This window comes from Aythya ferina (assembly GCF_964211825.1).
Source record: "Aythya ferina genome assembly, chromosome: 3".
Taxonomy (NCBI): Eukaryota; Metazoa; Chordata; class Aves; order Anseriformes; family Anatidae; genus Aythya; species Aythya ferina.
Genome location: NC_140298.1, coordinates 77,484,610 through 77,506,057, shown reverse-complemented (window position 1 = coordinate 77,506,057; position 21,448 = coordinate 77,484,610). Strand labels below are relative to the sequence as shown.

At 41.2% G+C, this 21,448-nt stretch overlaps 1 protein-coding gene and 1 long non-coding RNA gene across 7 annotated transcripts in view; one reads left to right on the top strand and one right to left on the bottom strand.

Annotated features, from left to right (window-relative positions):
* PKIB (cAMP-dependent protein kinase inhibitor beta) overlaps positions 1–18,199 on the bottom strand; it is a 56,162-nt gene extending 37,963 nt beyond the window's left edge. For 3 of the 6 annotated variants that reach the window (XM_084515667.1, XM_084515668.1, XM_084515665.1), the window contains exon 1: positions 17,899–18,190. The gene's annotated coding sequence lies outside the window, so the exon portion shown is untranslated. Of the gene's footprint in view, positions 1–16,100; positions 16,172–17,898 lie in introns of those variants that run through there. The other 3 variants (XM_084515662.1, XM_084515664.1, XM_084515670.1) reach the window with 3 other exon arrangements.
* Positions 13,795–16,097, top strand: LOC311435032. Its single transcript, XR_014691879.1, has 2 exons — positions 13,795–13,986; positions 15,608–16,097. It is a non-coding gene; the product is annotated as an uncharacterized lncRNA (long non-coding RNA).
* Positions 18,200–21,448: the final 3,249 nt, after the last annotated feature.

The window sequence follows — 21,448 nt, the reverse complement described above, 5'->3', positions numbered from 1 at the left end:
TTTTCAGAAACAGAAAACTAATTTTCAAAAACAAGTCTCTCTACAGCAAGAGGCCTCAGTAAGCATCCTTCCTTTAAAAACTCCGACTGTAAGCACTTACTGAATTACTGACTGCAGACCTGCTGAGTTATCTGCACTTCTCATGTGGGGGCTCTACAAACATAGGCTGAATGACACAATGTAAAAATCATCTACTCTAGTCAGGCTTGATTTTAATGATGTAAGTTTAGAATATTTTGTTAAACATACATTTTCTTCTCGTCTTCAAATGCAACATTAAGGAGCTCTACGCTCCTGCTCAATAAGATCTTAGGAATCATCAGGATCATTTTGGTTTCTTCCAGAGCTGTGATGAATTCCTATGTTACTTAACTCCTTTGGGATGTCTGAATGCACACCTTCTGAAATCAAAAGAGCAGCTAGATGATCTGAAGGGTGGTCGCTGTGCATAACAGCCCACCTCACCTCAGTACTTCTTTGTGTGCTGAGAGGCAATGCTCCTGCCTCCAAAACTGCTTACCCTGTTAAGTACCAGCCATGTACCTGCATACCTGGAGTAGATAAGAAAGCAGTGGTGATAGCTGGGCGAGTGACAAGGAAATAATTATAACAGCTGGCAGATGGCATCGAGGAGGTAGCAGTGCCATGAAAAGAAATATGAATCTGGCAGCAGTGAGGCTTGGCTTTGAAAAGACAGGCTATCGTTCTCAATCTCTTGATCCTTGGCCAGGATCTGTCAGAAACCAACACTGCAAATTCCCACACCTCCACAGATGCATGGTTTGGTTTCCATTGCACATGATCTTAGCATTTCAGATATCCACAGGAACGATAAGCAACAAATCTTGATTGTTTCCAGGACCAAACATGCTTGATGTCATGCAGGTGTCACTATGGAGCCACGTCTGGATGTCTGAGGCAAATCTATCCTGGACCTGAAAACCGGATTCAATCTAAAGAGAAGATTGAGGGGTCCAGGAGGTAATTAATAATGTTGAGAAGGTCAAGAGAAAGAGAGCAAAAATCTATCAACAGCTACTAAACACAAAGATACTGCATCTGGCTCAAGTAAGCATGAGCTGCTGAGCACTGGACAAATGGAGAATATACAGAGGGAAGTACTGTTGTGTGCTGATAATCTTTTTCCAATCCATTTGTTTTTGACGTCTGTCAGAGGCAAGACACTGTACACTACATAGCCTTTTAATCTGATCCAGTACAACTGTTCTCATACTCTGCAGGAAAACATGAAAATTAAAAAACAAACAAACAAAAACAACTTACAAATGAAATCCCCATTGTGTCACTTCAAATAGAAAACTTCCCTCCCCTTCCACACCGGAGACATCCAAATTATTCAGTCAACATTAATTTAGGTAAATCCATTTCTTTCTGGACACCCAAGTACTGGCATGGCACAGCACAGCACACAGAGGTTTCTAGTTTGGTGTTGGCAGGCTGGTGCTGTGGCAAGGCAAAACATCACATTTTTAATGAAGAAAAGATCACCAAAAATATTTTCAATTTTGATTTCCACCTCCAGAAGCTGGTATACAAGACCTTCCCCAACCAGCCTTACAGCAGTCCCCTCCAGATGGGAAGTCCTTTCTGTGGCAAGGAAAAGTCAAATGGGTCTGCTGATTTTGGAGAGGCATAAAGGAGAATCTGGAAGTGGAAAATTACAAGGGTATTTTGGGCTAATAAGGCATTTTGTTTTCAAATGAAAATGGGAAAAGACCCCATTAACTGTTCATTCAGTTTAGTTTCAGATTTCAAAGAAACTGAGAGAATGAGAAAGAGCTCTAAAGACTGAAAAAGCTCAATAAGAAAAGGACATTAAGATTATCAATTTTGTCTTCCTACTGAAGTTGTGTGACCCCTCCACTTGTGCTGAACTCTACTCAAATGTTAAAATGGAAGTTTTGCAGCATACAGAGAGATGAACACACAGATTTTTCCATTTTGATCATCCCTGAAACCCTGCCACTCTCCGCTGGTGGCTGCAGAGGCAGCCCTGCAGTGCTGCAGGTTGCCCTTCTGAAAGGGCAGCAACTGGAGAAATCAATTCCTAAAGCAGTGCTCTTTCAAGCAAGGTGATACTGAGGAAATTTAAAAGTCAAATGCCTCAAAGAAATAACACCTGCTCTCCTGTCTACAGAGACATCCCTGACACTGGGCAGTCAGGACACGACAATTTATGTGCTGCATCTGCATAAATAAAGCTATCAGCATAGATGTGAGTGCCGAAGTCAGCAGTTCCAAAACTAAATCCCTTTTTAAAAAAACATGATTAGAAGGAAAAGGATGACAGAAGCCCAGAGCCACCTTAGCCACAGCTTGTGTGGTTGCTTATCAACGTTCAGCTGAAGCAATCTGCTGCCCCACTAGGGCTTGCCAAAGGCTGAATGAATGGCTTTTAGAGGTGAGGTGCAAGGAGCCCCAGGGAAATACCATAAATCACATCCAATCCCTAAGGAGGCAGAGAAGAACAACAGAAGAAGGTTTTCTTCATGTTTTGTTCTTGCAATATGCAGACCACACAAAGCTGCAGCTCAAGGTGTTCCCTGAGGGTTAGGGCTGTGCTTCTTAGCTCTCCTCTGAACAACAGCATCTCTGCAAAGAGCACGAGAAAGAAAGCAGAAATCATTAAATCCCAGTCCTACCTTCTGCATACCCCATCCACAGAACAGATTGCTTTGCAATCCCCCAGCAAGAACTCTTGCTGCTGTCAGTAGGAGAATTCAATTTTACCCATCATGAAAACACAGTATTTGTATTTTCAAGTAGCGATAACAACAACAACAAAAGCATAGCTGATGTTAGCAGCAGGAGATGACAAGCCTAAAGAGAAGCAAGTGTGTTTGAAAGCTACCATTCTGTGTCCAGAATGACCACTGCATGCACCATACTGCCTCACCTCAGACAGGCAGATTTTCCCTCCCCAGTTTCATGCCACTTTACCAGTGCTCATCCTCCTCCCTTTCTCCCACCAATGCTGGTCTGCACAAAACTTGACTATGTTTATTAGCATGAGGGTCTCTGTTATGCTGGCTCTAGGACCATGTCTGCCAGCATTTCTTTTATCGGAGCAGGCTGACTGACAGCACATTATTCTGCATCAGGTATCACCAAGATCAAACCTCAGATAAAACAAGGGAAGGAAGCCTTGGCACAATGTATATCAAAGGATATCACATTGATTATAACTAAAGGTCACCTCTGGATTCAGTGTGCTATGAAACCAAACCTCAGGCATCTTAATGGTATTCTTGCTTTTCCATCCTCTGTGTATATGGTTTATGTATGACAGGAGACTAGTTATTCAGCTTTTAGCAGCCTGTAAGTGAACATAATTCTGACTTTAATTCACTAGCTTATTATTCCTGGTCCATCTCTCAACTATGCACAACAACAGAAAGAATATATTCAATATATTCATAATATATTCATATATTCATGTTTATGCACAGTCCACTTTGCTCTTAATAGGGCACTTATAGCACACATGATTTAAGAAGACATCTCATAAGTCAGCACTAGTGAGGCATCCAGCTGCAGCCCCAGCACCACCACACTGCAGAAGAGAGGGGCCTGCTGGGAGGCCACGGAGTGATTTAAGGAGCTGCAGCACACAGTGTGTGATGGGAGGCTGGGGGAAGTGGCACCATTCAGCCTGGAGATGACAAGACCAAGGTGGGATTGCCATGGCAGCTCTCCACCACATCCATGGGCCTACTAAAAAGAGGTCCAGGCTCTTCTTAGAGTTGGTCAGTCACAACAAGGAAACTTGCTTTGGGCAGAGGAAGAAAAGATTTATAGTGAGAGTGGCCAAGTCCTGGAGATGGAGCTCAAATCTTCTGTGGAAGATCTGTCCTTAGGAGATTTTCAGGGCTCAAACAGGAATCCCTGAGGAACCTGTCCTCACTTTAATGCCAGCTGCAATGGGTAGGATAGATCTCACAGAAATGATGGAGCATGGCCCAGTCCTCAAGAGTCTGTGTATTCAGCCAACTTCATTTTGGGGTTATTTGAGGTGAAAAATATTCATGCATAGCAATGCAGGCATACCCATAAACTTTTTCACAAATAACGATTTTCCATTATCATCTGCTTGGCACAACTGAATCCCGAGGACATAACTCATTTGCCTCGTTAAAGAAAACAAACTTCTTTGCCTTTCAAGAAACTTTCCTGGTGACACTGCTGTCTACTCTGCATTTTGAAGGCTTTGTCTTACAACTCAAAGTAATGCTTATTATCAGGATTATTATACATTAGAGGACAACTTGAAATTTTGCAGTGAGCATGCGCGTCTTCCTGTATTCTGCTTTACACAATCTCAGGCCTGCACAAGCATTGCCAATGCTCTTCCTTGAGACTAAACACATACTGATGGCCTCTCTTTTCCTTCTCCGTCATTTAAAAACAGAAAAAAAAAATTGTTTTGAGGCAAACAGGTAAATGCAAAAGATCTGGCTGTGCCGTCCTCCAGGTATAGTGGTGGAGCCAGTGAGGATAAGCTGGAGATCTATGAGGAAATGTAGTCCTACTTCACAGCTCCCCCAGCTGAATGTTGACCTCCAGGTGGGAGGGCTGCTTCCTATGCAGTATGCCCCATAACCACCAGAGGGGCCCCACTGCCAAACCACAGCGTGGGGCCATCTGTGAGGTGCTACAGCCTAAATCCTGAGAAGCTCTTTTCATCTGTTTTGTTGCTAGTGGTTTGTGGTGGTGGTTTTTTAAAGCCTGAGCTACCCATGAATAAAAAGTCCTGTACAATAAAGTCCTGTACAATTCCTCCATGATCTGAAAAGGCATTGCTGGTTCAAGGCAAAGACTCATAACAAATCTCTGACTCCCCAGATCCAGTAAAACAACAAGTTAGCAGATGGGAAAAGGCAGGTACATCTTTTAACTAAAAATCACCTTTCCTACAGATTTCCATGTTTGATTATGGATTTATTTCCTGCTCATGCAGACCCAGTCTTCAATACATATTTCATTACATTTCCTGTCCAAAAAAAAAAAGGTACATTTTAACACCAGAGTTTTTCTTGAGCTATGGAGAAGAAAATAAGGTAATGTTTGCTACCAAAACTGAAGCCTACTTCAGAAGTACAATTACAGTGCAAGAAAAAGAAAATCAGTACAATTTCAGCCAGCCTTCTTTAATAAACCTTGTTAAACTCAAGCTTCAGCACCAGACCCGGCATGAAGTTGTTAAAGATGGAGCGATCTTTCTGTGGGAAATTTATAACCAGAGGAAACATCCTAGCCTCGGCATTTTTATAGCACCAATCCATTTTTAAATGGAGGACAGAGAGATCCAAGATATCCAAAGTGTCTTCTACCTTGAAGGAGGAAAATAATCTGAATCAGGACACCTGCCACCTACATGTTTACAACTGGGTGCAACTGCTGTTGCCACCACACCTTCGTTTTGTCAGTCAGTGGAGGAGGAAAGCATTTACAAGGTCTTGCTGGATTCAACCTACCCACCCTGGCTATAAAACAAGCAGTTACTGCTGCTCCTGTTTCAGTGCTCGTTTTTGCTGTTTGTCCTTCTCAGAGGAGTGTGTTGACAGAATAAACACGAGGAAAACAAACCATCTACAAGAGTGATACGGACAGTACACATAACTCTCCTCAGAGGGGGCAACATTCTACACTCGGGGCAGCTGAAGGCCTTGGCCTGCTCTGACCCTGCACCTGCACCAGGCCACGGTGCCCCCAGCAGCCAGTGGCAGAGGTGTCCCCAGGGCTCCCCAGACAGGAACGGTGCCAGGACCTTGTGCAAAGCCACCACAGCACTAAAGCAGGCGTCCACCCATGCTTCACTGTGACGAGCAGTCAGCTTCACAGGCCTCAGAGAACCAGCCAAGGTTTCGGGGGAGTTTGGTTCCTGCAAAACGCTCCCACCACATTACACAAGGCCAACATTTCCTCACTTCTCTGCTCTACATAATTGATGGCTGTTGTCACTGTACACAGAAAGCCACAAGGCCACACAGCACAAAGCAAATGTTCCTCACGCCTTTTCCGTGCTTTGCACACCTCGTTTTCCAAGTCACCAGCTGGCCAGTCACCCCAGCTCTGCATCCTACTCCTACGTGCTCTGCCCCCAGCTGCTTTCCTTTAAGTGAATGTCCCACAGACTCAGTGCCCCAAATGAGAAGTGCAGGAAAATTATGTGCTATTTTCATGCAATTTATGACCAAATATTTTTGTTCCTCTAATTTAAAAAATGAGGGAACAATTTCCTCTAGAAAGTAACTGTGACAGAATTCATTCCCCCAACAACCTGCTATTTTGTTTAGTTTAAACATTAAAATAGGAACCTCAATAAGTGTTTCGTGGCCATTTAGCACAGTTAAGCTCTATTTTTGTATAGAGCAGTACCATTTCAGATGCCACAGTTCACCAACAAATACTAAGCACCATGTTCATGCAGGCTGGAGCTCCAGTTCCAGAGTTGTTACTGGAAATGCCTCTTTCTCCTGAGTCTCAGCTTTTCCACTGAAACATAATTAACAATATAACACATCACTGCAGCTCTTCTGCACTTCCATTTGCAAACAAACTGGTGCTAATCTCCATCAGAACCCAACATTGCTTGTCTCCTCAGCTTCCCTCCCTCCCTAAATTCAGAGACATAAATATACAAGAAAATGTGTGAAGACATTTTCTGAAGAAATGGAAAATGGAAAAGGGTTGTCTGCTATGTTCCTCACTCAAAAAAGCCTATGTGCCTTTTAGACATTGCAGTCCATATGCTTATTTTCTTAACAAGTTTTGAAACTCACACACACTGACACCAGACGTAGCCATGCCTTAATATTCCTTACTCAGATTAAGGGTTTTTGTTTGTTTGTTTGTTTTGTTTTTGTTTTTTTCCCTCCCTACAGAATTTGCTTCTCTGAACAATCCCAGAACAACTCCAACTGATCACAACTTAGGTGCTTGCTGTGCTATCTGCTGGAACTGTGCAAGTGCAGATCCCAAAACATCGAGCTGTTTTTAGCTCCCACACCACTACCTTAGGCTTAGCATCTGCCCCCTCATCACATCCCATTTAGTGATCATCCATCTATCCTCATGTTTCTGAACATGAGGATACATGCCCTACACTCTCTATTGCAAGATCAAACCTTAAAAAGGTCTCCAACAAAGAGCATGTGTCTCCATCTGCTCCTATCAAGGCCTCTGACGAAAAATATAGGACAGGACAACACGAATACCAGAAAAATCAGCACTAGGTCTTACTCTGCACATTTATTATTTTTTTTCAGCTGTCTAGATTGGCCCATTTTCTGATGGAGCAGCTCAGAATGGCATGGAGAGGAGCAGAGCCAGATGCACCTGCCAGCTCAGCTTCTGTGTGGTTTGGAATTGTTGCCTTGGAATTTGAACCCCTCTTCTACACTGTGACATGTGGTTCAAATACAAAGTCACGGCCTTATCAACCTGCTTACAAGCTTCTCATCAAGAGATTGGGTGTCTTGCACCTCGGCAACACAATTCTTCCTCTCACAAGAACAATGTGATTAAATATCTTTCCCCTGTGTTCATCCCTCTTTTAACAACACTTGTACCTTCTAATTCAGCATCAGACCTATTACATTGAACACTTGCCTGAGCTTTCCACAAGCTCTGGAAAGCACCAAGTATATTGGCATTTATTTGCTATTAGGCAAGAGTTTTTTTGACCTCACAGCTCCTGGTAAGACATCTGAACAAATAAGAGAAGTTTAATTTCAAATGGTAATTACACTTCATCTTTACTGGGCTCTTCTTGTCTTCTAAGCCTAAATTGCTGGGCTGCCTCATTCATCACAGACACAACAGATCAGCTGCCATTTATACATACACTTTGACTCACATCAGATGGTAGCTAAACCTGTCAGCCCCACTTTCCTTCTTTTAAGAAATACTGCCACTGGAAAGCCTTAACAAGAAAACTGAGATCGCAGGAAATGTCCTTCACTACAGAGACTACAGTACCAGCTGTTAGCTCTGTTCTCCAGTTTTCAACCAGGTGTAGTGCAGGAAAAAATGCATTCATTCCTACCCTGACAGAGGCAGGTCTGCAGAAAAGCCTGGACTCAAAGTTCTGTCTTTTTGGTGGCTTTAATCAAATACAACCAAAACCAAATCAGAGGATGGAGAGGGGGTGGGGAGAGTACCTGCATGGTCCAAAATCAGAATTTACTTTTTCTAATATATATATATGCTTTGATTCAGCTCTAATCTTACATACTTTCTAAGTTCTAGGCAAGAAAATTATATATATATTTTTAAAGTACTGAAATAAGGAAGAGATACAAAATTAAAGAATGACCATTTCATAATGAGTGCTTAGGAAACTTTCACAGCAAAATACTTACAGCAAGAGCTGAGTAAACAATTATGTTTTGGAAGTTCCCTTTTTTTTTTTTTTAAAAAAAAAGTACATCTCTGCATCACATCTTTCACTTTTTTTTTTTTTTTTTTCCAGAATATAAACTTGCATTTAATTTTAAGCAATAGAACTTAAAAGTTATATGTTTTTATACAAGTTTAAAGAACAAGCAACTTTCCATATCATTATGGTGCAAAGTTTTAATTTATATTGTTTGGATGTGAAAAGAGGTAAATATCACTTCATGTGAAGTTGCAAAATAGGTCAGCTGGGTACATTCATTCAGCTTCCTTCTACACTCTGTAGATGCTTTACCAATTACTAATTCTTTCTAAAGAAGTCTCCAAATGAGTTTGTTCCTTCTTTGCATGACATAATTTAACTCTCTACAAAGGCCGGCTTATTAACCAGTCACTTAATTAACACAGTGACTATACAGCTGAAGGTTGTATTATTTCCATTAAAATAGATGAGTTTCTATAATAGCATTCAATTTCCATGGCAAGATGCATGAATTGTTACAGTTCAATCAAAACAAGCAATTGTCTCTACTTAAATATGATTACAGCAAGTAAGCTTCCATTTGGCATTATTTTTTTATAACCAGTAAAGCTTAATTAATTAGTATTTATTTATTTTTCTTTCAAAACTTGGTAGAACAGAAACAATACACTGGCTCTATTGGTAAATCTGTTTAAGAAAAACATCATCTCGTTTATTCTATTTTAAGTGCTACTTCCAGCTAGCTTTAAGTAATGACAGTCCGGAAGGAGCAAAGGTACACAAAAGTGAGATAATCCATTAATAAAAAGAACTGCATGGAGAGCAAGTATACTCTCTTCAAGCTATCACAGATAAAACTACCAAATTCAGAACAGCAAAAGCTACTGTCATCCTCTCATCATCCTCTTCCTCATAAAGGCATCAAACCCTGGCTCTGTGCTATGAGACTTCCATATTCAAGTGGAGAGTTTACAACCACATCAATAAAAGGACTATCCATTAATAATCAGGAGAGATTTTTCTTCAATTCAATTCCTTTCACAATTCTAGCTGTTCCAGCAAACAAATGAAAGTTCAAGGGGAAAGAAAAAAAAAAATATTGCTCATGCACTCATCTTCTTAAGCTTTTTTTAAGCTCTCCACTGTAAACAGCAAGCACCATTAGTGACAATTTCTGAGTAATGATGGGGAAAAGTGAGGAGGTGGTTGAAAGCACCGCTGGCTTGTTAATGCAAACAACCTTATACTACTCAGGGAACATATGTGCAATCACTGTTTATGAAGCAACTTTGACAACACTGAAAGGAGCTTTTTGCTTTATGTTTGTTTAAGTGAGACTATGTCTGTTTTAGAAACAATTGCTTTTATTTTGCCATGTGCACACGTGCATGTGTTAAACAGAAGCAAGACACAGTCTTAATAACAGCCTAGCGAGTGGCTGTCTTCTCTGGAGACTTCATTATCATGAGATTTCACTGCACTCCAGCTCCTCTGAGAAGACACTTAAAGAGAACACAAGGATGGTGGTGTAGAATTTCTAATATTTGAGGTTTCCAAGAAGAAAAACAGGAAATATATTTCAAAGGACCTAACCCCACTGAGGGACCTTTTTCTTCAAAGCCTCAAAATCACGCCATTACAAGCGATGCCGTCTTCTAAGAAAGCAATAGGATTAGTGTTTCATTTCTGATTGCAGACCATAAGTATCACATGCTAACACTTAAGCAAAACATGTTTACAGAAATTCCTGCCTATTCATAATACCACATTGTGCCTTGGAGAAAGCTTCTCTTAGGCAGCAAAGGCAGCAGCTAACTGAATTAGACTTGAAGCCTGAAACAGAGCACGTGCAGCACACTTACAAATGATTTTACATAACTGAATTTAGCCATATTAAATATATTGATAATGTAATCTCTTAAAGACAGGGACTGTGAAACTCTATGCTGTTTAAGTGCCTATTTGTTATTTCTTATTAAAGGTACTTGTCACTGGCTTTCTTCTAGTCTGGGAAATTAGGGTTCCTGTTCCCCATTACATTATTTTTCATGCACAGATGGTAATATAAACTTAACAGCAACTTCTCAAAGGCTCAGCTTTGAACTTCAGATGATGGGATACCTGACAGCTGTGCCTGGCTGGGCACTTGGTATGTCCCCGTCCCAACAGGCAGCAGGCTCAGTGCTGAAGCCAGGCAGGGGCTACTCCGGGCTGTGTGGGACTGGGGGTAGAAACCCTGAGAACTGTGCCAGTGGCCTTCCCTGGCAGCCTGTCCCATGGGGAGAAAGTTTCTCCCTGAATCCACTCTGAGCCTCCCTGGGTTCAGCCAAGGCCCTTTGTCTCCCCAGCTACTTCTTATACACCACCTCTCCCAGGCTGGGCCAGTCCCTGTCCCTCAGCATCTCCTCACAGGGCAGCTGCTACGGCCCTAACCCATCATGCTCTTGATGTCCTATGAGCTCTAGGTACTCTTGTTTCTCCCCCAGGGGGAAGTGCATCCTTTTTAATCACATTGACAGCCCTGGTGAACTGGGCTACAGAACCATGACTCCTTGCTTCAGGGGTGGAGCTGTGTTCCTGCATGCAAGCAAGGCTCTGCTACAGGCAGGACTGCAGGCAAATCGCTGTGCCTGTCCTGTCATCTCATCATCCAACTACAGTTTTTCTCTGTAAGAGCATCCCATTTGCTCTGGAAAAGTGGCAACAGAAACACAGAGCTCTATTCTGCTCCTCAATGCCAGAACGCTTTCCCTTTTTTTCCAAGGACAGTATATAAAGCCAATCCTCCAGATTTTTATTCATTCCGCAGCGGAAAAGCTCCAGCACTCCCACTATACCCTAGATTTAAATTTAAATGAAGTGCCATATGATTGCCCAACATCTTGTCACACCATCTGCCAAATCTAACAGTGTTATTCAAAACTGCCTAAGCCCTGAGAAATATAGATATACTTCAGGTATTGGGCATCTCTTTGTATGGTACCATGGGGGAAACTCTAGTTACATTTCAAATACTGTCTTCAGAACTGCTTGTCCACTCAGAGACAGAACTTCTAGACACCATCTTCCCAACTTCTGTTCCCTTTATCATTCATATCTAACCAAACCATGTCCACAACAGACAGAAGAGATCAAGTTCTCCACATAAAAATACATGTACCTACACAGCAAATCTTGCCAACACTATTTAATGGACACTCTCTTAATTAAAGACTCTAACATCTAACTTTATAGTTAGTAATTACATATGAACAAAGCATACCACATATTGCCCAAGAATTATAGCTATTTTTGGTGAGGAAGGAGGAGGACATATATACTCACCTTAACAATAATCTCCTTAGCATCACACAGTGGTATGTGACAGAGCACTTTCATTAATCTGTACGAAATATGTACCAGCTGCCAACACTTCTGATTCTGTCTAAGAAAATACCTTGTAATGAAGACTTCGTACTTATCAATGGGTGAGGTTTTTAGCTAGAGAATACAAATAGCACAGGACTCAAAGCTAGGCAAAACAGAATTGAAAGGAGATGTCAAGTCTGAGTAGAAAGGAATATATTACCCAGACAGAATACAGAGTTGCATGAGGTTTATTAATGCTTGTCTAGTATCTCAGTCACCAAATGATGGTATAGACATCATGAAATACACCTTAGGTATTTTCTATAGCATATATGAAAATACTGATATCAACAGAGCTTCTAAGACAACACCAAGAGGTTTCAGGATATGTTATGTCATGGTGAAGATTTACAAGCTTTAATGCAATAAAGTCCTGAAACTATAAATAATCAGTACTACTAGGGTTCTGGACATACACACTGAAATTTCCTCCTTCCTTTTCCTTATTTTAAGTTTTTGTGTTTTCTTTGTCTTTTAAGACTTATCACACAAGTACTGCTAAATGTTTTGTATTTAGAACTGCCTCAAAGTAATGGGGAAGGTATCCTCCAAGTTGTCTTGCTCCATTAAGAATTATAATGATAAAGACCAAACACAGAGATCTGAAGGCATTTGTTTTTGTCTTATAAAAATGGTTTGCGTGCTACAGTGACATTCACTTCTATACTTATTTCTGTTGACCTACTAGCCTCTTTTCACAGAAACAGAGGTGCCTAATGGCAATCCCATCCAATACCAACAGTAGGGATCTGGGGTTCAAATGGAGGAAGCTGCCTCTACCTAAGAGGTGCTGAATTTAACGTGTCTTCCAAGGACATTTCAACAACTCTGTAGTGGCGTTACTGAACACAGTTTCAGGTTGCTCAGGGGCCTATTGACAAGCTTGTGATTTCTCAATGTTGTAAACCAGTTCTAAAGGTTCATAAAAAGGCTCATAAAAGGTGGCCTATTTGCCCACTAAGGCTAGAAATTAGCTGATGTTATTCATTCCCCTGTCCTACATCAGTGTGTTTAGATCTGCAGACATAAATATGGGCTACAAACCCACTTCACCTTCCTCTTTCGGATGCATTATGTGGACAGGAAGGGAAAAGCAAAGAGAGAGGAAGACAGCATGTTGCTAACTTTACATACACAGCAAATACTGCTTAATCCGGATTACAGAAGGAAAAAATAAAAAAGAAAAAAATGCTTTCTGATCAGTTATTGGTTCCCTGGGATCCTCCTAAGGAGAGCACAGCAAAATTGTAGATTTTTAATTAAGAGCTGCATCCTTGCAGCACAGTCTAGTACAGAATTGCCATTATCTCTCAAATCAGCAAGGAAAGATTTGTGCTATGTATCAAAGAAAGCACATGCAGGAGAGCTTCTACTGCAGATATTCAGCAATAATGGTGTTGTGGCAAGTTAGCTGCAACACCTCCTGCCCAAACACCCTAGCCTGGGTACATCTGACACAGCTCCACATTCAAAGATTGCTCAAGGTACACATCTTCCCACATGCAACAGAAATACAACCAATTTAGCAGAACCATCACCTCCCCTCACTGACACGGGGGAATTTTTTTTTAGGCTGAAGTCAGCTGAGCTGCTTTGGCTGCAGCTGACCAAGCTAAAAGGCTGCTCTGAGCCCAGCTGCTGGCTTTCACACCACAACCCACTTTCCTGGCCTCCAAACCCAGGCCAATGCCCTCTGGATGTTTCCCTTTCTCTGCAGGATGTCACTGCCCTTCCTTCCTAGACCTGCCAACATAACCCCAGGTGTTTCCACACCCTAACAGATCTGCCAAAGAGATTCAGGTTAAGCACTTTCACTGGCAAGGTTTTTTAAGATCCTCCAGATCCAGTTTAACTGAAACAGACCGGGTAACACCTACATATGCTGCTACATCCTGTGCTTCTGAGAGAGCAGCAACTTCTGGTGATGGGTGGGTGTGAGAAGCAGCTGTGGGAGAAGCCTCTTCAACCAAATGGGACAAGACCAGAATAGAGTGGTTGTGCCTGGCCTTGCCTCAGGAGGTGAGCAGGCTGTGCCATGTGGCTTGGCCAGGCAAGAGCCAGGAGATCCTGATCCTTGAAAAGGGTTTAGATAAGGCTGTTTGTCTCCGTGCAAGTATGAGAAGATGGGGTAGGGCAAGATGTTGCACCAGCATACATTCTTGCTCCCATAGAAAAAGGTATTTTTATGTGCCTCCTTCCTCCTAAGCTGGTAGAATAGAGTTAAATTTAATCACTATATGAACATGATGCTCTGTACCAAATGTGGAATGCAGATTTTAATAATATTTAAATGATTTCTGAAATATGTAAAGGAGAGCTTGGTGCACCTGCATTGAATGCAGATGAATATTTGACAAAAAATTAACACCACTAAGTGCTCTACACAGTTGATTTACTTTATGTATGTTCATGCACAGGCAGTAAGTCCAGGTGATATGATTTTTACAATAGGAGAAGACTAACAAATCAACTATATCAAAACTTTCTAAAAAAGCACCCAAAAGAATTTTCTAGAGAGCTAACAAAAGAGAGACAAAAGGCAAGTATTGTGATGGTATTGATGTTGGAAAGGCAATAAAGGAGAAAATGGACAATTGTGCAGAAATATAGCTCTTAACTATAGTTATATATCAGAACATAAGTCCCTGCTAGATAAACTTATGATGCATTTTAATAATTATCCTGTTATCCTTCTCTTGTCATGACACACACATTGTTATGACACCATGCTATGAAGAGAAAGCAGAACAGAAAGTTTGGATTCAGCTGTAAGCAGAAGAAACAGCAGTGACGGAAGGAAACAAATTACAACCTAATCAAAAACTTGTAAGCAATTCAGAGAAACTGACTGGAAGAAAGTACATTTTATTGTGACCACAGCAATCAAGTGTTTGCACTGGGGCAAGATAAGAAAAGAAAATTACTGCACAGTCAGCTATCGACCTGCATTGAGAAGTATTAAATTATGGGTTAGGAAAGCAACAGGTCAGTTTATAAAGTCAAGGAACAACAGCAGCACTTACATATATCTCATTACCAGAAACATCTCAGGATAAGAGTTTATTTTGAACCAACTATGGAGGAGAAAAGGCATGATCAAAACCTCCCAGAGACTGTGCACTCCCAAGGAGCAGAGAAATTGAAAACTATAATCACCAACCTTGTGAGTAGCAAAAGCTAGGATGTTCAGCATCCTATGGAGTACCCACATGAATTTTCTAATGTCTAATAAGCTGAATGCTTGCTACTGCTCTCCCCTCAGTAGGGGCATCAACATCATCTCTCTTATCTCCCTGGTCACCAGCAGTCTTGAGGTTTGTAAGAATGTCATCACTTTGAAATCTCTACTCCTCTATTTATATTGGTTGAAATTTATCCCCAGGGGTAAAAAAAAGTTTCTGGTGGACAATGAGAGGAGCTATCAGTTGGACAGCATTATTATTTCAGCTTCATCTCTGTAGGAAACCAGGTCAAAAAATATACTCAAGACAGAAGGGAAGAAATAACATAGAGAAACCTCAAATTGAGAAAACTCTAGAATTATCAAGTCTAGTATACAATATATTATGTATGAAAAGCCAGATTTTATAGTTTTTCACAAATAGATCAGTATTCCTGACTTCTTAGAATTTCTGCTAAGCAATACTCTTAAGTTGCAATGAAAATCTGGATGATCTCCATATCCATAAAAAAAATAATGCCAGAATATTCATTCATTCTAAAGCAGATATTTGACTATTCAAATACTTCTATCAGAAAAGATCACTTTCACTTATTTTTGTAATTTTCTCCTTTCAGTGCTGGTAGTTAGTCTTGGAGCAAAACAAACCCATGGGTCTGAGAGGCCAGCCTGGATGTCAAACAGTGGAATAAATCAGGCCATCAGCAAGCTTTGAGAATCCCAGACTTCTGAATGACAAATTCAGCTTTGGGATATGGCTAGACTTGTTGTCTTCCTGGCACGTTTGATACTCACGTGTGCTGCCTTGTTCTCCAGAAGGCGATGACTTCATTACATATCTTCTGAAGAAAATTCACTGCCTGAGATTACTCAAATACGAGTTGAATCAACATGACACAGTAGCAAGTGTCAAATCAAAAACACTACATCAATAATTCATGCTGCTGTAAGCTATTGCTCAATTCTAAATCCTCAATTGTTTAACTGCTCACAAAACTGTTTGAGAACAAGGAAGATGCTAGGAAGACATTGCAGTGAATGAAGGCTCTTTGGTGCTCAAGATATGGAGAGAGCACAGAAATTTCCCTCACTGCTCCCCCAAAGACTCACTTTTCCCCAAAAGAGAGGTCAGCAAGGTCCTGGAGCATCTTCACCAGAAGGAGAAATCAATAAAGTCCAGGAAAAGGCCTGGCAGGAGTTTAGAGAGTGTACAGTTACCCAGGAGAACTATCTTTAGCTTATGAAGTAAAGTACACATATGATTCCTCACAGACTGATCCCAGGTTTTAGAAACAAAAGAACAGAGGTACATTCTGAATGATGCACTAAAAACATTCATTGTTATACTATCAATAAACCTTATTTGAACAGAATAGATCAATAAATGGACACAAAGCAACAATTTTGCTCTTCCAGACATTAACAATATACTAAGAGATTTTCTATTTCATGATTTGCATTAATATTTTTACATTTGTCATGATTTTTAACTCCATGGATATTTTCATAGCATTCCCAAGCATGTTTTGTTGCTTTGCTTAAATTTGTTACTGTCTTGACATAGTCTGACAGGTCTCTATTCCAACAGGACTTATTTCAAAACACCTATGGAACCAAACTTTCTAATGGTGAAGTGATTGCTTTTAGAAGTTATTTGGATATCCCTAGTGACATTCCAATTTATTTTACCTCCATATAAGCATTTTTTATCAACCACAATGTAACATTTCACAAACATCGTAACAGAGACATTTATCATTTCAAAGGGAATATTGGCAATTGAAGCTAAAAACAAAAACAAAACCCAAAACACCGGACCATCATCATCCTTATGACTTCTTCAGTGAGGAAAGGTAAACAAAGAGTCATGGCCTTTATTTCAGATGTTTTCAGGTCTCTGTTCTGATGTGTTTTTTTGTTTTTTTTTTTTTTTTTTTTTTTTTTTTTTTTTTTTGCTAGGCACAAAAGGTGGTTAAGTTACAATGGGTAAGTCAACTCACCCTATATATTTTCACATTCACAATTCCTCCCTATGCTGCCAAAAAAGTCAGCTCAGATTTTCTTGTAAAAGTTTCACTACTTTCAAAAACTCAACCATTTAAGAATCTGGTATACCTGTACCAACCAAACAGCATGTAGGGTACATCAGCACTTTGGGTATTGCTGCAGGAATATATTTCTACTTCTTCCTTCCCTAAAAGCCCTTGCCTGCTCTTCAGAGCCCACAAAGGACTTTTTAATAGATGGAGAAGAGCATCCACAGGAACTGAATTAAGAAAAATTGCCTTACTGGCAACACTGTTGCAAACAGAAAGAAAAACTCTTGTCTTGTGAGTGGTCAAAATCCTGTCCCTGTAAGGACTTTGTTACAATTACAGAAAGATGAAAGTCAAGGATGTATTTTAACTAATTTTCCAGGACTGTCTTTTGCATCAACAAATTAAAAGCCACGTTACTTCGTTCTCTTGCCCGTGCGACTTTGAGCATGAAGCACAGACCTGACTTGTCAGAAATGTACTTTAACATCAGTGAGCAGTGCGGCTATGTGAATAACGCCGCTTATTCCCACTCGCTACTTTCCCGTGGCCTTAGCGCTGCTTAACTCTGCCGCCCGAACAGAGTACGAGAGAGGAGGAAGAAGAAAAGCGGCCGGAGCACCCCTGCTTGTCTGCCTGCCCCGGGAGCCCCTCAACTCAGCTCCCCCCCGACGAGATGCAGCCCAGCGATGCCTCCTCTTCGCAGCCTCTCCAGGCGCTCCCGGAGCACTACCACTCCCATAAACACCACTAAACACCAAAAAGCCGGCCCCCAGCATCCCCCAGTAACCTCCAGCGTCCCCCTGTAGTCCCCAGTAACCCCCGGTCTCCCCGCGCTGCCCCTGATGGCGACGGGAGGGGACGGCGCCTACCTGGAACCGGCCGCCGTCTGTCTGCCGTTCTGTCGTTCCTCTGCCTTCCTCCTCCCTTTTCCCTTTTCTTTCTTTCCCTTTTTTTTTTTTTTTTTTTTTTTTTTTTGGCTTAGGCAGCAGAGGAGCTTGGGCCGCCCTCCCGCTCTTGCCCGAGGCGAGCAGCCGGCGGCTGCCAACTTGAGCTACTGCTGCTGCCGCCGCTGAGAAGTTGGTGGCGACCGCGGGCGGCCCTCGGTGGCCGCGGTAAAGTGACGGGGCTCGTGGTGGCCGCGGTCCCCCCGCGCCCGGCCCCACCGCTCCTGTCCCGGGCCGGTCCCGGGCCCCGCCGTGGCGCGGCGCTGGAAACACTCGGGTTAAGGGGAGGCTCCGCCGCAGCCGGGGCCACCGGGAAAATGTTTCATGCACACAGGCTCTGAAGGCTTTTAAAATAACCTCGACATCTTAGGAACTGATTTTGACATAGTTTGTACATTGTACCAAAGGGCTCTGGACTATTCGTCTGAAAATCCTTTTTTCATTTTTTATTTTGAAATCTCATTACAGCCGATACAGCCTTAATCCTGTCATCTACCTAGATCCAGTCATAGCAAAATGATGAGGGAACCCCAGTAGTCCCAAAGTCCCAAACGGACAACACCCCAGTTATTTTCCATTCATACCCATTTCTCAGAACTGCACAGATTCAGCTAAGGATGGGTATCACACCTGTTTGTTTTTTCTTTTTCAGTGGATACCCTACAAAGTAGGTCAAGCTTTTCATCATAATTATCTACGATAATAAATAAAGACAGTAGAAAGTTTAGAATTCTATTTATCTCAAAACTAAAATTGGTATTCCTGAACCTAAAATCCCTCCCTACTTGCATTTTTCTGGTGTGAGTTAGCACACTTGGGGTCCTTTGTCACAACTCTTTACGCCTTATTATTATAGTAATTCAATTTACAGTGGAAACTTTAAACATCTAATAACTCAGTGCATGGCTTAGAATTGGTTGTTCATCTTGCATTTTTGTTAGACCTTTCTAAATCCCTCTTAAAGAGCTCTAGTTTAGAGTCATGCCTCTACACTCCAAAATATTTTTCCTTATAACATACTACACATAACCTTTAATGATTAGTCCCTTTGTCATTTATTTTATTATTTGGGCATTTGGTTTGATTTCTCAAAACAAAACAAAAAACACCCTCATGACTACTATTTTTAGTTAAATGACTAAAATAAATGTCAGATATTTTTAATTTTCTGGATTATAGGAAAGATTTATTCAGATAAGGGGAAACTGCAGTTACTTGCCCATGAGGGCAGTATTTATATGATCGATTTGCACTCAGGAGCTCAATTTTTTGCTGCAGGAACTGGAATTCAGGGTGCTGTTAACCTGTGGTACATCATTTACTTGAGGATGCATGAGGAAAGAAGAATACACCCAACTGTTGTACACACCCCCGTTACAGATATTAGTGCTAAAATGCTGTACTAATGGATTTAGCTTGTTAATATTAATGTGAACCTGTGTACTGCTTCAGACTGATGCAGTGGTAGAACTTACTTCTGAGGTAGTCCAAGATGCTGCTCACCTTTCCCTTTGCAGCCAGTGTCTGCTGCATACAGGCTGGATTTGGCATGTGCTGTTTGGCCTAGGGCCCTTCAGACACCTGATCAGGCCCAGACTCACCACAGATGTAAGTTAAGTGCGATGGTTACTATAGGTAAGAAGTTGTTCTTAAGGGATGTGCATGTTCCTACTGCAACACTGAGAGAAGAAACCTTTCTGCAAAGGAGCAAATCAGTTGCCTCAGTGATATTCAGTCGTGGAAAGCTGTTTTCAAGGCAGCTGAGATTGACTGCTGTGGGCATGCCTTGACATGGAGCAGTCCACTTAGAACCACAACAGGGATTCTTTTCCCTTTCTTCATTATAAACTGCTATTTCTTTCATTTAGTTTCATTTTCTTCCTCTTTATAGCAAAATCAATGTCACTTGAAAAACAGATTTTATATCTGAAAGCCTTGCTAAGAGACTTGTGATGTAATTCTGTGCAGTCTCTATATTTTTAGACATCTGGAAGATTAGGAAAAAATCCTAGTGTACTTTAATAATATTCATTCCAAGCCTTTCTTTATAATGTTGGATATTTTTGATAGAATGCAATAAAAAATTAAATCTCAATGAAGCTTCTAATGAAATTGTGAGGATCCAGTGAAGAAAATATTGTAGATTAATATTTTTGAATTCTAGTTGAGAAATTTATGAAGATTATGTTTTACTGTAGTGCCTAGAAGCAGGGGAATTAATTCAGTGTTCCACATCCTTGCTTGTCCTGTGATCCTAATGTTTTCCACCTGACAGCTACAATTTCTGAAATGAACAGGATATCAATAAAGTCAAAATGAGACAAAAGCAAAACACAGGACTGTTACAGCCTCGGGGCTGCATATCACTCTGACTGCCTTAATTTTAGTGCAAAAATTACTAAGGATACATCTATCTGAGGAAGCAAGGGAGGGTACAGTTTTACAGCATGGTTGTAAAAAAGGGCTGTCTCCCTTCACCCATCTTCAGTGAGCCAGCACAGGAGTTTGAACTGGTGGATGAATATGCCCATCACCTGCAGGCAGACCCTAAAACTCCCTTATTCCAGGCACAGTGTCTCTGCTACAGTGGACATAGGCAGGAGAGGACAGGTATAGCAGCAGGAGAGCAGAGGGGCTGCGGGACCACTGTCCTGCTCCTCAGCTTTCTCATGAAGCAAACCTCTTGCAAAGTGCCCTTCCTGGAGCTGTGGGTAGAGCTGCGCTCAGCTGGGATTTCACGGGAGCTGAGCAGCCATGGTTGTGGTTGCATCAATATATCAGAGGCTCAGGAGGTCTTTTAAGCTGCAGGCAGAGTCTTGCTTCAGTAAAGGCTTCTGAAATCTCTTTTTTTTCTAGAGATTTGGTTTTAGAAAACTGACATTTTGCCCTTATATGAAGCATCATCTTAAGAGATTCAGAATAAATGAATATTCATTGTAAAAAAAAATAGAAAAAATATTCTTGGAGGACTATAAATAAACTGGCAGGGTTAGAAGGAGTAAAAGGCGTTATGTGAAGCTAAAAATCATTTTTCAAAAAGTGGAAGTTGTGTGCAAACAAGGGAGCTTAAACCCAGACAGATTAGGCTTAAAACTATAAACAAAGATTTTGAAGAACATCTAGCTAAAGACAGGTATTAAAATTACTAATAAAACCTTTTCTCAGGCCATAAGAACTTTGAGGCTGTAAGAGCTTTGTACAGGTGGTAGATAATCAAGGAACAGAAAGATCACAAAGGTCATGGCAGAAGTGCTAAATAAAATCTTAGTTGCAGTGTTCACTACCAAGGAGTTTGTAGAGGTCCACACACACTCTTTCTTTACAAAAACCAGGACTGAGGAATTATCTCGCATCGAATTGTTGGAAGAAAATAAATAAATAAAATAAATAATGAAATTAACTGGCCTAAGTTCTGCCCACCCAGAAGATCCTATAGAGGTCAGATATTGAATAGCTTGTCAACTAACCAAAGTGT